The sequence below is a fragment of the Humulus lupulus genome, chromosome 1 (genome assembly GCF_963169125.1).
Source record: "Humulus lupulus chromosome 1, drHumLupu1.1, whole genome shotgun sequence".
In the NCBI taxonomy this organism is placed as follows: domain Eukaryota; kingdom Viridiplantae; phylum Streptophyta; class Magnoliopsida; order Rosales; family Cannabaceae; genus Humulus; species Humulus lupulus.
The window spans coordinates 31,574,120-31,591,192 of NC_084793.1; positions in this window are offsets into that span (position 1 = coordinate 31,574,120).

The following is a 17,073-nucleotide window of genomic DNA, read 5'->3' on the forward strand; positions in this document are numbered from 1 at the left end:
GAACAACTATGTACATGTCCAAATCAGGATATGCAAATGGGAGAGGACAAGTTGGCTTAAGAACACTCATAATCATAACTTGGAAGTTGTTGCCTGCCTCTCTTTCAATGAGTGTACCTGATGCAACAATGTTTGAAACCGAACCAATTGCTAATTGGCATGCTCGGCCCTGCGTAAGAAACATATTATATACAAATAATCATGATGAAGCAGTAAAGAAATTTATTTGGTTTCAGAATATTCAAGAAAGTTTAATTACCTCTTGCAAAAGCGGTTGTAGTGCAACAATGTGGTGTTCTGCTTGAGGCACTACTGGGTCTGGAGTATAGTAAGACGCCTGTGCTGGTGGCACTGGTGGGTCGGGCACATAGTATGATGATGGCGCTGGTGGGACTCCAACGTTAGATCCTGACCCGCTCTGTTGGGCCAATAATTTTCTCAAGAGCTCATCTTGTTGCTGAAGGCGCTCTTCTAGGCGTTGTGCTTGTTGACGATGCTCTTCTTCTTGTTTTCGAAATCTTTCTTCAAATTCCTTTCTAATGTCGTCGTTCGAAGAAGAGGCTTTTGATTTATTTTTCGTTGAGGTAGGTGTTGGATTATTCCAGTATACTGAGCGGGACACACTGTGTCCTCCAGCCCTAACACGTCCTCGAGGCTCAGGACTGCCCAACGCCCTCGTCAGCACATCATCATGGCCATCAAGTGCCCATTTACCCTCAGCTTGGAGTTGCCGGTAATGATCCTGTGAAACAATATTCACAGAAACTTATATATATAAGCTAATAATTTGATATATCAACATTATTAAATATGAGCACTTACAATATTTTTTTGAATCTCAGAGGCCTCTCCAATGAGCTCTCCTTTTGCATTCCGACGACCCATGCTCCATAAGTCTACCCTATCAAGTTCAGTCAGACTTTTCCCACTTTGTTCCATTAACATCTCTTCAATACGCGCATAGCCTCCTCTAGAGAGGTTGTGATTGTATTTATTCAGTGCTCGATAATTTTGCATCTCCTCTCTCTTTCTTTGCCACTCGGGAGTTAATCTTGAGTTCACAAACGTTAACCATTCATCCGGAGTTATGACATTCTCAAATCCAAATGGCAAAGCTGGCGGGAACTCATTTGGGTATTTTTTCAAAGCGTCGTAAACGTGTACCCTTATAAGATTAGTCTTCCAATTTCGGAAGTACTTTCCCGCATCCTTCAACATCTGTTGCTTTTGTTTGGGGTCCAAATCATAAGTTTTCTGCAAGTTTGAAAGTAATAAGAAGCATATTATCAAAACAATATATATTTTAAAAACATTAAATGAAATATAATTAATAAAAATATACCTTCATTGTGTCCCATATTTTATTTTTATCCACCACACTAACATCTTTCCAACTGTTAATGTTGATGGACACAGTTGCTCGAACAACTGATCCAAGCTGTGATGAAACATTACTTCTAGATTCACCCACTAGTTGACCATACTCATTGTATTCAACAGGAGTAAGATGTACTTCACTCCTTTTTTTGGTGTTTCTAGACATCCATGTACGTCCTCTCACAGATTTATTTTCTTGTTCCACTGGCTGAGAATGAGGGCGTTGCTCCCCCTCATCACAACTACCACCAAAAGGATCAGCCTCCATCTGTGAAACATAAATATCATTATTATAACAATTTTGGACACTCATAATCAAAAGATGAAACAAATTGATAAAAACAAAAGATGAAACTAAGAATTTCACATATCATAAACATATGAAACCTATTAAACGGTACCTCAAGACCCATTTTCATCAACCCATAATCCTTCACCGTTTTCACGGAAACAAATACAATCATCATCAACTTCGTCATTATCTTCTATTGCGGTGAATGTGACAAGTTCTTCTTCGAGAGGTATATCATGTAAATCACCATCTTTAATGTTCCATTCTCTTGTTTGCGTTGGAAGAACAATTGATCATTGGTTGTCTGAAGGATCATTCACATAAAATACTTGTTTCGCTTGTGAAGCTAATATAAATCGATCAGATTTGTGCCCAATTCGATTTAGATTAACTAATGTGAAACCAAAATCTTCATATATTATGCCGCTGTCACTTTTCACCCAATCACAAAAGAAAACAGGTACTCGAGTTGTGATATAATCTAACTCCCAAATTTCATTAACTACTCCATAAAAAGCCATATCACATTGAACTGGATTTTATCCTTTGCACTAGAGACTTGCACAGTTTTAGCAACAAGGCTAACACCACTGTTTTGTGTGTTTCTGTTGTTATCGTGCTCCCTAGTGTTAAATAGAGTACCGTTAATCATGTATGATGAAAACTTGATGACATTAACCGAAGGTCCTCGAGAAATCCACTTAACAATGTCTGAAACATTATTTGATGTGTTTTGTAATTCTGACACAACCTATCAAATCAACATACCAAAAACAACCAAAAATGTCATCTTGTAATTAAGTACTAATTAATGACACCTTTCAATAATCAACACAATTTACCTTTTGTTCAATCCAACTACTAAAAGTTCGATAATGTTCGTCTTGTAACCATTTTGAGTTCCTTGACTTGGATGGAAATTTGGTCTTTATCCAATTAAAATGTTCCCTTCAATTATAAATATGCTATTAAACAATTGAATATATGAAATTACACAACTTAAACTTAATGTATTATATGAATATAACTCACTCAATATAAGGTTGAATTTCATTTATATTCTGCAACACAAGACGATGCGCTTCATCTAGAAGATCTCGACTTACTGTGCATACAACGCTACCACGACGACTCTGAATCTCAACATTCTCAACATCATTTAACCCAATTTTCTGTAAACTAGTCATGTATTCAGAACAAAATTCAACTGCCTCTTCTGCAATATAGCATTCGACGATGCATCCTTCCGACCGACTTCTATTCCTAACATACCCCTTAAGAATCTTCATATATCGCTCAAATGGATACATCCATCTTAAATAAACTGGACCACAATATCTTAGTTCTCTAACCAAGTGAACTGTCAAATGGATCATTATATCAAAAAATGCCGGCGGGAAATATTTCTCCAACTCACACAATACCTCAACAATTTCATCTCTTAACTTAGGTAACTTTAGAGGATCAATCACCTTACAACACAGTGACTTGAAAAACAAGCATAACCTTGTGATTACATCTCGAACTCTCCTAGGCAACACAGATCGAATGGCAACTGGTAGCAAATGTTGCATTAGAATATGACAATCGTGAGATTTCATGCCAGTCAGAATACAACTTTTCATGTCTACCAATGACCTTATATTTGAGGAATATCCGTCTGGAACTTTTATATTAAACAAACATCTGCAAATTTCCATTCTTTCCTCTTTAGTAAGAGTGTAAGCTGCAGGAGGTAAATATGTTCGTCTCTTATCTAGTTTTGGAGTTAATTCATCCCTTATACCCATTGCAACCAAGTTTTGTCAAGCCTTAATTCCATCCTTAGTTTTCCCAGGAATATTCAACAAAGTGCCAATCAAACTATCACATACATTTTTCTCTATGTGCATAACATCTAAATTATGACGTATAAGTAAGAAAGGCCAATATTCAAGTTCGAAGAAAACAGATTTCTTTTTATAACACCCTTTTGGCTCCTCCACCACCTTGGCCTTGCGACTACGTTTCATCTTTGTAGGTGTACGAACTTTGGGCTTCCCTAACTTGAACATAATTTTAGACATCTTCTCAAGTACTTGGATCCCATTCAATGGCTCAGGAGCCTCTTCAAACTCTTGTTTACCATTGAATGCCTTCTTCCAAGTCTGAAGTTTATGTGTATTAGGCAAGAACTTCCTATGTCCCATATAACATATTTTCCGAGAGTGTTTCAAGTATTCAGAACATGTTTTTTCTTGACAAACAGGGCAAGCTTTATATCCTTTCACACTAAACCCAGATAAATTTCCATAAGATCGCTTTAAGATTAAATTCTTCCTGCCTATACGCATCATAAACCTTAACCCCTTCATCCCAAAAAGTTTTCAAGTCATCTATAAGAGGAGCTAGATAGACGTCAATATCATTACCAGGTTGTTTAGTTCCTGATATCAACAAGGTCAAAATCATAAACTTTCTCTTCATACACAACCATGGGGGTAGATTGTAAATAACAAGCATAACAGGCCAGCAACTGTACTTACTGCTAAGGGATGCATGTGGATTAAACCCGTAAGTCGAAAGACCTAGACGAATATTACGAGATTCATTTCCAAAAGAAGGCCACTTCAAATCAACTCTCTTCCAAGCAAGGGTGTCAGCTGGATGTCTTAATTTACCATCCTTTATTCTTTCATTATCATGCCACGACAAACTTTTAGCATGTTCGGCATTTCTAAACAATCGGATGAAACGAGGAATTGGCGGAAGGTACCACAAAACTTTGGCAGGTACTCCTTCCTTGACATCGTCACCATTTGTTTTCTTTTTCCATCGTGACTCACCACAAGTAGGACACGATTTTGCATCTGCAAAACTATTTCGATATAATATGCAATCATTAGGACATGCATGAATTTTTTCGTATTGCATGCCTAATGAGCATAACGTCTTCTTTGCCTCATAAAATGAAATTGGAATTTCATTATCTTCAGGCAATAACTCCTTCAAAAAACCAAATAATCCCTCCATCCATGTTTAGCTTTTAGATTGTACAACCTAAGAAGCGCAGATAATTTTGTAAATCTTGTACAACCAGGGTAAATTGGTTTCTCGGCATCATTAAGGAGTGTCTCAAACTTATTTGGGTCTACTCCTGATCCATAATGTGCGTCGTCAATCATTTCATCTAATGGATCCCAGTTCTCCTCCACTATATTCCTCCTCACTCCTTTTGGTCTACTTGGCAGAGTTGGAGCAATCGGAGCTATCTCCCCATGGTAATACCAAATTGTGTAACTCTTGTCGATCCCATTGAAATATAAGTGTTCTTTAATCTTTTTAAGATCCATCTTTTTAACATTTCCACACTTAAGACATGGACAATAAGTAAAATTTGGGTCTTTCACATTTTCCGAACAAAACCTTAAGAACAAATCGACCCCATTCCTATATTCCGCAGATAACCTATTCGCTGACATCCACTGTTTATCCATATATTCTCCTATGTCTATGAAAAAGAAAAGAAACAAGACTAAATAAGCACATCATAAAGTTATATGTCTATATAAAACTAATCTTTTATTATCCTAGATAAAATCGGGCAGCATTTCCCCTATAATAGTGACCTAACCATCTGCATGTGAATATCAAAACAAACAATTCAAACAACATACAATAAGTTTCTTCCTTATAGAATGTCTATATAAAACTAATTGTTTATTATCCTAGATAAAATCGGGCAGCATTTCCCCTATAGTAGTGACCTAACCATCTGCATGTGAATAGAAAAACAAACAATTCAAACAACATACAATAAGTTTCTTCCTTATAGCTCCGCAGCACACAGTCAAATTTCTCAAAACCTACTTCACTAATACACACAAGTTCTCAACCTTCCGTTATCACCGCAGCACACAATTTTAATCTCAGAACCTACTTCACTATGGATGAATATTTAAGATATTCAAACTCCTCTAACATTTGTTTAATAATATTAATAGTAGAAGTAAGAGAATATATATGTACCTCTTGCAATCTTTAATCCAAAAGCTAGCAAAATTACTTCACTTAGTAATCAAATTCGCTATTAAATCCACAAACCAATAAAATTAAATTAATAAATAATAAATAAAACATCACTAAATATCTAGCAATATATAACGTATTATTGTAATTTTAGAAACTTAATTACCTCAAATGTGTGATTGATATTGGAATTTTGATGCAAAATACTCTCTAAAATCTCACCACAAAAATCACAACCTATGAAATTAAATTAATTAATATGTTAAACATTACTAAACAAATATCACTAAATATCTAATAATAGTAAATGATATTGGTAAACAAATAAAAATAATCTCAATGTGCCACTAATTATAACCTCAACAAAAAATCAATATAAAATTTCATAACCTAAAAACTTAATAATAAACAAAAACATAAACATTTTCATATATTTATATTTTATAAATTATTTAATAAATTTATTTTAACATGACTATATATATAACAAAATAGTTACAATTTTTAAAAAAATTCAAATATACAAAAATATATCTAAATTTCGAAATAAAAAATGATAAAAATTTAAAAAAATCATGAACATATATACTCTAATGAAATCTATACAATGTGATAGGTTAAATTAAAAAAAACTAAAAAATCATAAATCCCTAAAAACTTCCATGGAAAAACCACAAAAACATACAATGTATATAAAAAAATGCATAAAAATGTAAAACTAACACAAAATCATGTATATTACTCATCCTAATGCAAAACCTATGATTTATTTGCAAAATAATTAACTAAAAATCAATAAAATAAAATAAAAAACCATACCTTAGAACCCTAAAAAAACGCAACCCCAATTCTCCTCTGGTTTGCATTATGCTCTCGGGTTGGTGATATGTGAGGAAGACAACATATTTGGTCATATATGAAGGGAGCACATCCAACGTCTCCCACTGGGAGACGTGCCACGTGTCCCACGTCTCCCAGTGGGAGACGTTGGATGTACCCATAAACACTACCCCAGCCTATTTCCAACGTCTTCCACCATTTTCAATGTCTTCCAATTGTAGCTATTAATATACACTTTCAATGTCTTACACCATTAGACATTTAAAACCCCTGATAAGTTTTAATGTCTTACACCAATGGTGTAAGACATTGTAGGGAGTCATTGTATATCAAATTTGCTGTAGTGGGAGCTCATTATTCTGGTCAGCTTCCTCCTTAGCCAGTGATTCCACCGAGCTCAACCTTTGGAGACCAACATCTTCGAGCTTGTAACGAAGGCTCGAATTACACCCATATGCATCGGAGAAGGTTCATCCTTTCAAGCTGAAATGCTTAAGCTCAAGCCTTCTGAATTGGTGCTCGATCGCCAGTAAGAACAAGTCAAGAATCACACAAATTTTCTACAAGTGTTGAACCCTAATTTGTTATCTTCGTGCATACGCTTTATGAGCCTACATTTCGAGGCTCATTTATGACGATTTCAAAATTTGGGTGTAACATTTTGCCCCCTCAAAAGTGTTGGTTTGAATCCTATGAGAAGGAAACTTTTGAATTTCACTTTTAGGAATCGTGTCACCTACCACAATCGAGTGCGGACATGCGTCACTTGGGGATTGAATACCCGAAGTACTCTATTTTTCTGTGTACGTCCCTTCCAATTCTTTTTGCCTCCATATATCTGGAATCAAACATGATCCCTTGGATCACCTTTTAGCTCAAATCAAGGGTCCAGGTTCGTTCGCCATTTACAATTCCGTTCCCTTATATATATACCCTTTCCCCTTCCCCACAATATCCACTTTTGCATTTCAACTTTTAGAAAAAGAAACACGAACCAGAGCTCTTTTCTTTGCATGTTCTCTAAACCAAATAAACAAAGCAACTCCAGTACCTTCGGCTCCGTGGGATCATTCTTGCTTCCTATCCTCCAGTCGATGATTTCTTCATTTTCACGAACCAGTTTGTGTAAGTGCTCTGATCTCTCTTTGGTGTATTTTTTTTTACGTGTTTCATCTGTCCATAAATATGTCATTTCTAGTTTTTACCAGATTTTTAAGGCCTTATTCTTGCACTAAGCAAGTTTTCTGATTTGAGTAATTTTGGCATGTTTAAAACCAAGGTTTATACTAAAAAATTTATGGTAGAAATGTGTAAAAATTGAGTTTTTCTGGTAAAGGGGGTTTCATGTAGCTTAAAAAATAGGGTTTTGGTTTAGGGTTTAAATGCAAGAATCCTGAAAACATCGCCTTTGCGGGTAACTGCCAACTTTTTTCCTAGAAATCCAGGATTCTATTAAATTGGTATTAACCGCCCCACACTCGCGTGGGTGCACTCTTGATGCCCGAGATTTACAACAGTTCAGGACAATCATACGAGTTAATCTCGCCCTTTCGAGCCTTCAGTCTCGATTGAGGCAATCTCGTTATCTCGAGCTTTTGAGCTTAAGCTATCAAAATTTTAATCCCTTCTTATTATCTTCCATATGATGGGCCCTCACCTTTTTCATCCATATTGGATGTTGCAATACTTTGAGAATCGGTGGGGACCCAAGTTTGCAATCCCTTACCACCCACCAACTCCCCGTCCTAAATCGTCTTTCACCCCAAACCAGCGACTGATCTGCAAGCAAGAAGATATACGAGACCACTTTCGAAGTCAGATCGACGAGGTCAAAGAGAGAAAAAGAAAGAGACTTCGAGTGGCAGCTTATCCTGACCCAGACCCCGAGATTAGGTCTATCCCATTAGACCCCAAACTCAAGGTTACCGTAGCCTTTTCACTTGGTGAGCTCATATTCATCTTAATGGAGGGTCCTTCTAACCAACAACCTAAAGTTCCCAAACCACTTTCCATCCTAGTCTCGGAGAGTTATTTCTTCGAGGCTGAACATTACCAAAGCTCCATCACCTCAACTCAACAAATTTTCGAGCTTCTCTCTTGCCATGGGCTGAGACTCTCAAAAAATTTGGTATGTCGTCCTGCCAGCTTCGACGAGAGGAGCTGCTCTGCACCTGGGGAAGACAACCCTGATAGGAAGGTTAAGCTTGCGGCCTCGAGCCATGAGCACTTACGAGCTAGGGCCTTGCTGCCCCTGAAGGATTATTTTCAAGGCTTTCTTGACTATGCCAACATTTCTCCATTCCAACTTTAGACAAACTCGTATAGGGTTCTGTCTACACTAAAGTCACTATATAAGGAGATGAAATGGGAGGAGCCCACAGCACACGAGATCTTATATCTCTTATGCCTCAAAAGCAACCCTTCCCGAGCCCATGGTGGAGATGGGTTCTAATATATGTCTAGTTACCCAAAAGAGAAGCGCATGTTCGAGGACATTCCAAACCACCCCCGAACTTTAAAACCACCTTCTTTTGGACAAACGACCTCGCTCCTTCTCGATTCTACTCCTTTTGGAGAATTCGTAAGTCCCTTATATTCTTTAGCTAAATTCCCTTTTAATTTGTGTGCCTTGCTGACTTACTTAAATCTTTTATATAGCCACCTATCATCGTCCTTAGCCTACAAATGGCATGAGAAGCGTAGGGAAACCATCCTCAAGCTTCCCTATGGTTGACGATCCCTCTCCTATCTCCTTCACGAGGACAAGCTCCGACTATGCAACCTTATAAGAGAAGGCGAGACCACCGACCACTCCAGCAATCTCAAATATGCGAGATGGGAGGACTTACCCGTGCCCACTACTATAGAGAGGCAATTATGGGGGTCAAAGCTCTCGGACCTACCGAACTCACCCCTTTGAACCCTCAGGCACAAGAAATGAGGCACAGAACGAGGCCTCTGCGAGCTTGTTAGGAGATAAAGTCGTGTTCGAATAATCCATGTGGTCTCCTTCATTACTTAAGCACAAGACTGACATGATGATCCTCTTCGAGGACCCCAAGAATAATTTCTTAGTATGGTCATGGGTAGACCTTAAGATTTGTAGGTTTGATAGTTGGTTAGGTAAATACCAAACCATGTATAGTCTAAATGAGGTTTGGGATGGGGTAGCAGTGCAATATGGCACAAATGACTATGGAGACCTTTCAAGGATGTCCCCCACTTTTAGGGAGGGGACTCCCATAGCCTCATCGGAAGACAAGGGCATTTCTTGGTCCCTAAGTTCGAGCTCTAGTAAGTATTCTTGTTAGGTTCTTGTTATTTAGTCATTTTTACTTGTAAAAATATGTATGCTTTTTTCTTTCTTGGCTTGACCAATGTACCTCATATTCTTCAGGTGACATGGAATCAGATCTTGACAGCCTCCTAGGACAGCCCCCCAAGCCCCGTGGAACCAAATGAGGTTGCGTAACCTCAAATAAAGGGGCCGTCTCAAAATCAGCAAAGATCGTAAAAGGCTCGTCTCCCTCAAAACCCGCTTTTATTGAACCAATGGTCAAGGCTACGGACTCCACGGATGTAGTCCTTGACGTAACTCTCGCAACCTCGGCAGCTACCACTACTAAGCCTTCGGAGACCATGCCACCTCCCCAAGAGAAGAAAACTCCTCTCTGTCAGACCCTTGTCATAGATAAAGGCAAATAAATCATGCCATCTTCGGCCTTCAAGGCTACGGGTGCCCCGACCGTGGTCTGTAAGTTCATGGCATCCTCCCACATGCTAGAGTACCCTCTAGAGAACGTGGCGGGGGCCTTAGGAGCCGACCTGTGCTCAGATATGCTATCTCGGGTTGGCCAGGCATGCAGCAACCTTGACACCGATGTGTGGCAATTTTTTAGAGAAAACCCCCCACACCTAACTGACCAGACGGTGGAGCTCTCAGTCTCGTTGAGTCTAGTTTTTGTTGTCTTTAAATCTCCTTGGTTATCTGTTTATTTTCTAACCCTTATAAACACATTTTCTCAGGCTCTTCTTGGTGTTCTTCACCAAAGTTTGGTATTCACCTCATAGATGGAGACGACTGAGATCCTGGTGTACGAGGCAAACCAAGCTCGTATTCGGGCTGAAGATGGTCTAAAGGAGGCCAAAGGAGCCCAGACCAAAGCTGAGGAAGCCCGAGCTAAAGCCGAGGATGCCCTCAAACCTCTCCAAGCCAAACTTGACTCCTCCGAGGTGACTTTCAACAACCTAAAGCCGGAACTTGATACCAAGACAGAAAATTTTGATGCTGCCTGAAAGTGGAGAAAAATATTGCTGAGGCCAAGGCTGAGCGCCTGAAGGAGGAAAAGAATTCTGCCATTGAAATTCTTGAGGATGAGAAAAAGCGCATGCTCAAGGAGTTTAAGGCCAAGAAAGATTAGGCTACCGACCGAGCCATGTACATGATGTGGTCTCTGAACCCCGACATCGACATCTGTTGGGGTTTTATGCCCTAATTAAAACCCAAATTCTTTGTAATCTCATTTTATTATAAATAAAAGAATAGAAATCTTTTTTTGACTTGGTCAATCGCTTTGCTCACATGTTTTATTTTCATGATTATTTGTTTAATATAAACTTCTATTAAATCCCGAGCATATAGCTAATCTTATTTATAGTGACGTCATCACAGTGGAATATAAATATGATTATCTGTTCAAAATAAGTTAGTCCTAAGATTAGTCAGTGCACAAGATTTACACTGACTTTCCGAACTACGATATGATCTACTTACACATTACAGTGTTATGTTCTTTCTAGAACATTAGCAAAGTAGATAAGATCGAATGTATTTGTTACATCGGACTAGACCGATATTGATAGTTGATAAGATAAGTAAACATACCGTTATTCTCTATTCTATTCATATCATATAGTTGACCATAGGTCAATTCAATCTCAATTCTGAGTGGTTATTATTCTAACTGATTGTATTATTTGAGTTCTTTGACTTGTTCGTTACCAGCTTACCCTACGGACTAGCCCATACTTACATCTTGGGAACTCGGTAGTATAATTGAGTGGGAATGTTAATCATAGATATGAACATCTATAGCTTCTGATGAAGAAGTGAAACGATGGTTTCCTTTAGTTTGGCTCAAGGTGTTAAATGATAGAGATCTCATTTCAGTAATTAAATTAGTTTACTGAAATATCATTTACAAGGAACTAAGTGTTTTAAGGATAAAATATAATGAGGGGTAAAACGGTATTTTAGTCCTATCTCATTGTAGACCATCTATAGAGGATTGAGTGACAATTATGGTTGTAACAATGGATAATTAATATCGTATCTATATTTGTTATAGAGCGTTCTATGAATTCAAGAGTGCAATTTCGAGTCTATAGTGGAGTCATGAGGAATTAATAAGTTAGTAAATTTATTTGTTAGATTTATGATAACTTATTGGAGCTGATTTCATAGGCCCATGGTCCCCGTTGTACCTTGGATAAAATCATCTAGATAGTCTCAATTAATTGATTTAATTATCAATTAGAATTATCAAAGTTGACCAGGTCAATTTTGGATAGTTTCACAGAGTTGTGTAATTTTGAGAAGAAAAGAGAAATTATGGCAGATTTATTAATTAAGATAAATTGGTATCTAAATTAATAAATAAGTTTAAATCAATGTTCAAATTATAAATAATTAATTTGATAAAGGATTTAATTAATTAAATTGATAGAAAATAATACAGGCCTTGATTTTAAGTCCAATGGGCTTATAATCAAATGGGAAATTTCACGGGCCTAAAGCCCATGATAATTTCGACCTAGGGCTTTAAAATAGCTATTATTTTATTGTTTTTTTAATTAAATTAAATGGCCTAATTGAGTCTATAAAATGAGTGCTTAGAGAGAAGTCAAAACATAAGTCATAAGTCAGATTTTCTAATAGTTTTAGATTCTCTCTAAACACAAGTCCTTTTCTAAGTCTCTTTGTTATTTTATCTTCTTCTCTCTATATCTATCCCATGTGTTGAGAATTTTCCACACTATTCTAGGTGGTTCTAAGGATACATTGGAAGATTGTGAAGAAAATAGAAGATCGGTTCAGTTTCTTGATAATACTCTGCGACAGAGAGGATACAAGAGTTAGAGAAACTGAAGGAATGACTATTTCATTCCACTGCGTATACTGTAAGTATTCAATTCTTTGTTTCTCTTTGAATTCAATTTTAGAAACATGTTTTAGGCTATCTCGTATTAATTTGTTTAATATTAGATATACATGAAAATAAATAAAGATCATGTATAAGCTAATCCAACAACTGGTATCAGAGCCTTTGGTAATCTTTATTTTCATGCATGAACATTTTTAAAATTGGATTATTTGATATGTTTGAATAATTGAATGGTTTTCATGTTTTTATGAAGCATATTGATTTTATGTTAATTTTAGCAATTTTTAGGTTATTTTGTTGTGTTTTCTATGCTATTAATTTTTATATATGCTTTATTTTGTGTAAAACGTGTTAAGAATTAATTAGAAAATGGTTTTGGTTTGAAAAATTGCTCAAATTTTTTTTTGCACTGGCTCTCATGCGTGTGCGCACCAGCAGCCCAGCCACCATGCGGGTGAACTGTACCCGTTTCGTGTACTGATCATCCAGTTTTTTTCTTTTAGAAATAAAAAAAAATAAAATTGTGAAAATACATTATTTATTATCAAAACAAAATATATTTTTTTTGTTTTACCATTTAATTTTTTTTAAAATAAGATATTTTTGTTAGTTGGGATTTAAATAATTTGATATTTTCTACAAAGATTCAAATTCAAATTTAAAAATAGACTAACAACTTAATTTTAAATATTTTAATATATTATAATATTATAATTATGATATCAGATATTTTCATTTAAATTCTTGATTTTTTTATTAAATCGTTATTTGAAAATATAAATATCTTTTTATTCTATAATTTTTAATATTTAAATTATTTGAAATTTGAATATTGTTAGTTAGATATTTTTATGGATATTTGAATTTGTTTAACTATTTTGAGATATTTTAGGGTTGTTATAACTATTTATATTTTATTTTATTTATTTTTAAATGGTTAAAATATTAGCAAATAGTTGTAACAACACACTATATTTTGGAAAATAGTTAAGATATTGATTTTAAAATTTAAAATTGGTTAAATTTTGAAAAATATCATTTTTTTCAGCCAATTAATAAAATATTTTTTTTAATAAATGAGATTTAAATTAACTTTGGTTAATTGTTGATAAATCCTATTTAAATTAAATTAATATTTTTTTTCAAATTAACCTAAAAACCAAATTGATTGTTGATAAATGAAATTTAAATGAACTGTTGTTAATTGTTGATAAATTTCATTTAAATTGACTTATTTTTTGTAAAAATTTAATTAATTTGATTTTTTTTATAAATTCTAGATAATTAATTGTGGTATTTTTGCAAATGAAATAAATTGTGGTATTTTTGCATAAATTCATAGAATTGCTCATATAGTAGCATGATTAGGCCCATCCAATTATAACATGTCTGTTTGCACTATATATGGTATTTTTGCAATTGGGCTTAGATGCATATAGTGGCCCATATGTTTGTTAGATATATGGTATTTTGCCAAATAAAATATTCATAAAATGATAGGTTTTATTTGGGCCCATTAGAAAATATAAAGTTTAAATTCCTCTCTTATGGGTGATTCCACTTGTGAAGGCCTGTTATCCCTAAAATAAGAAATGAATGGCATGGCGGGCATTAATTACACGTGGCTGACACCTGGCAGAATCTGTGTTCGGCTATCGACCAGGAAGACATCCAGTATCATGCGATCAGTTTCTTCATATGACCAGCCTGGTCGTACGCACATTATACGCGGAGGAAATCTTAGGCGGTTATGATGGAATTCGAAATTATCTCCCATGATTTCCTGAGTATCCGATTATTTAGAAAAGAATATCTGTAACAAATCAATGTAAATCTTCCCTGAGCTTATAAATAGAAGAAGAGGGCTCAGGGAAGGGGATCAGATCTTTTCTTTTGAGCAAAAGAGGTCATTTGAGATTAGAGAGAGATTACACTAGAATAATTGTATTTTCTTCTTCAGAGGTTAGTGAAACTCATTGAACCCCAGTTCTTTGATCACCCCTTTGGATCTTATTTCAATAACAATTCAAGTGGACGTAGGTTATTACCATATCCTGGGGCCAAACCACTATAAAATCTTGTGTCTTTAGTATTTTTGTCATCACATTCTTTTCAACGTTTTCATCCACGTCAAGCGTATTTTGACTCCGTGTCAGTTGGCCAAATTCTGGGTCAACATTTTGGTACTTTCATTGAGAGCTTGATATAGCATTGTTGAGAAAACCAATGGCAAAAACTACCAGGAAAACTGGACAGGCGGCCGCCGCTGCACCATCTAACCCGCCTCCTCCTCCTCCTGAAAACGTGGCTGAGGATGAGCCACATTTAGATTTTGATGAGGAAGAAATGGACGACGCGACGCTGAAGAGTACCCTAGGGGCGCTGCATGAAGAGCTGGCCAATCTGAGGGCCAGCTAGGAAGGTGCTGCCGAAACCATGGCGCGGCAGCAACAAGAAATTGAGCGGCAGCGCCTGGAGCTGAGTGAAAGGTAGGCGGAGATGGACCGTCGCCAGAGGGAGGCCATGGAAGCCCTTGAGGTAGCCTTACAATTGGCTAGGAATCAGGCTGCACCTGCCTCACAGCCTGATCAACCCGCAAATGGGCCACCCCACAGGGGTCCCAATCCTAGCCCGCCTGTCCAGCCCTCGAACCCACAAAGGGCCGAACAGCCACAGGTGCCCCATGATGATGTCCCACTGATGAACCCTGAGGAGCAGCCTCCATCCCAAGCTGGTCGCCGCAATCCCCCGCAGCAGAGGCAAAATAGGAACGAGCAGCAGCCTCGTAGTCCTAGACGCCATAGGGGCGATGAGCCAAACCTTCCGAATAGAGGACAGCATCCTCCTGGTAACAGAAGGAACTCAAAGTTAGGCTCTGCGGTCCAAGGCCCCCCACGACATGATAATGCACGGGGACCTAACGACCAATGCAGACCACCCTCTAACGCTCGGGAGGTTCCAGCCCGGGAGGGCCATCGAGGGAATAGCCGATCCCACCATAGCCAATCAAGATTCAGAGATGGCCATGGTTATAACGAAGCCGACTCAGGCAGAGGGAATGTCGGTCGAAGAAATGAAGAAAGAGGTGGAGGCAGGAGCCAGCTACCTCAAGATGACCGGCCCGACGGACGGGACGCTGGGGGGCAGCCCAGACAAAATAACGTCTTCAACCAGCTCGGAGCTAGCGAGCAGTGGAGGAGAGATGAGGACTTGAGAGATGTACTCAACGATCGCTGCGAGCAGCATGGTGAGTACGTCCCCCCAGCAGCAGAGGCCCCGGCGATTCCTAGCGCCGTGCAGGCCCAGATAGATGCCCTCAACCAGGCAGTGCAACAGCTGGTCGAGGGAAGAACATCTTATATCGACCATGATAGGAGAAAAGGTACTTCTTTCATCCAGAGGATAGCCATGGCAGAGACTCCTAGCAAGTTTAAGATGTCAACAAGTTTGAGATACAAATGGACATTCAGAAAGTGTCCGAAGACTCTCGGTGCAGGATCTTCCCTGCAACACTTTCTGACGCTGCACAGGAGTGGTTTTTTAAATTCCCTCCTGCAAGTATAATTTCCTGGGAAATGTTTGTGAGAGATTTTCACGAGCAGTTCTATGCGGGTCGCGTGCACCCCACCGAGGCAAATCAGCTGGTCGAGATACGCCAGCAAAATGGAGAATCGCTGAAAGACTACGTTCAGCATTTTATGCGAGCAGCCACTGGAGCAAAAACGGTGGGTGATGAAGGTAAAATGATGGCCATAATGGCAGGAGTTAAGCGTCGTACCCCTCTTTGGGAGAGCCTCAGAAAACATGGGGTTAGGAAGACCTAGGAATTTCTAGATTGAGCTGATCATTATATCAAGCTCGAAGACGCCATTGCCAATGAAGGAAAACCCCCAGACAGAGATAAAGAGACAGCCGAACTCGCCAAAGCCACCAATGGGTCAAAACCCAACGGCAACGGCAAGGGCAACGGGAACGGAAACGGCAATGGCAAGAATGGTGGAAAACGACCACACAACGAGCCTTCCACCTCTGACAACAAAAGGACCAAGGGTAATTGTTATGAACCCCGGTTCACTAACTATACTGCCCTTATTGAATCTCGGGGAGAGGTATATTAGGCCACGAGTTCCAGTGTGCCTTACAAGAAGCCTGCCCCCATTCAAAAGGACATTTTGAGGAGAGACACCACCAAGTTCTATCGTTATCACAACGACTACGGACATGACACCAATGAATGCAACCAGTTAAAGGATGAGATCAAGTTCCTTATCAGACAAGGACACTTGAGAAGATATGTACAGGCCTCGGGAAATTCCCAACGAGAAGCTCCAGATAGCAACGAGCAAGCGCCCACACGCCAACGCTCGCCACCTTTGCAGCTTGATCCCGTAG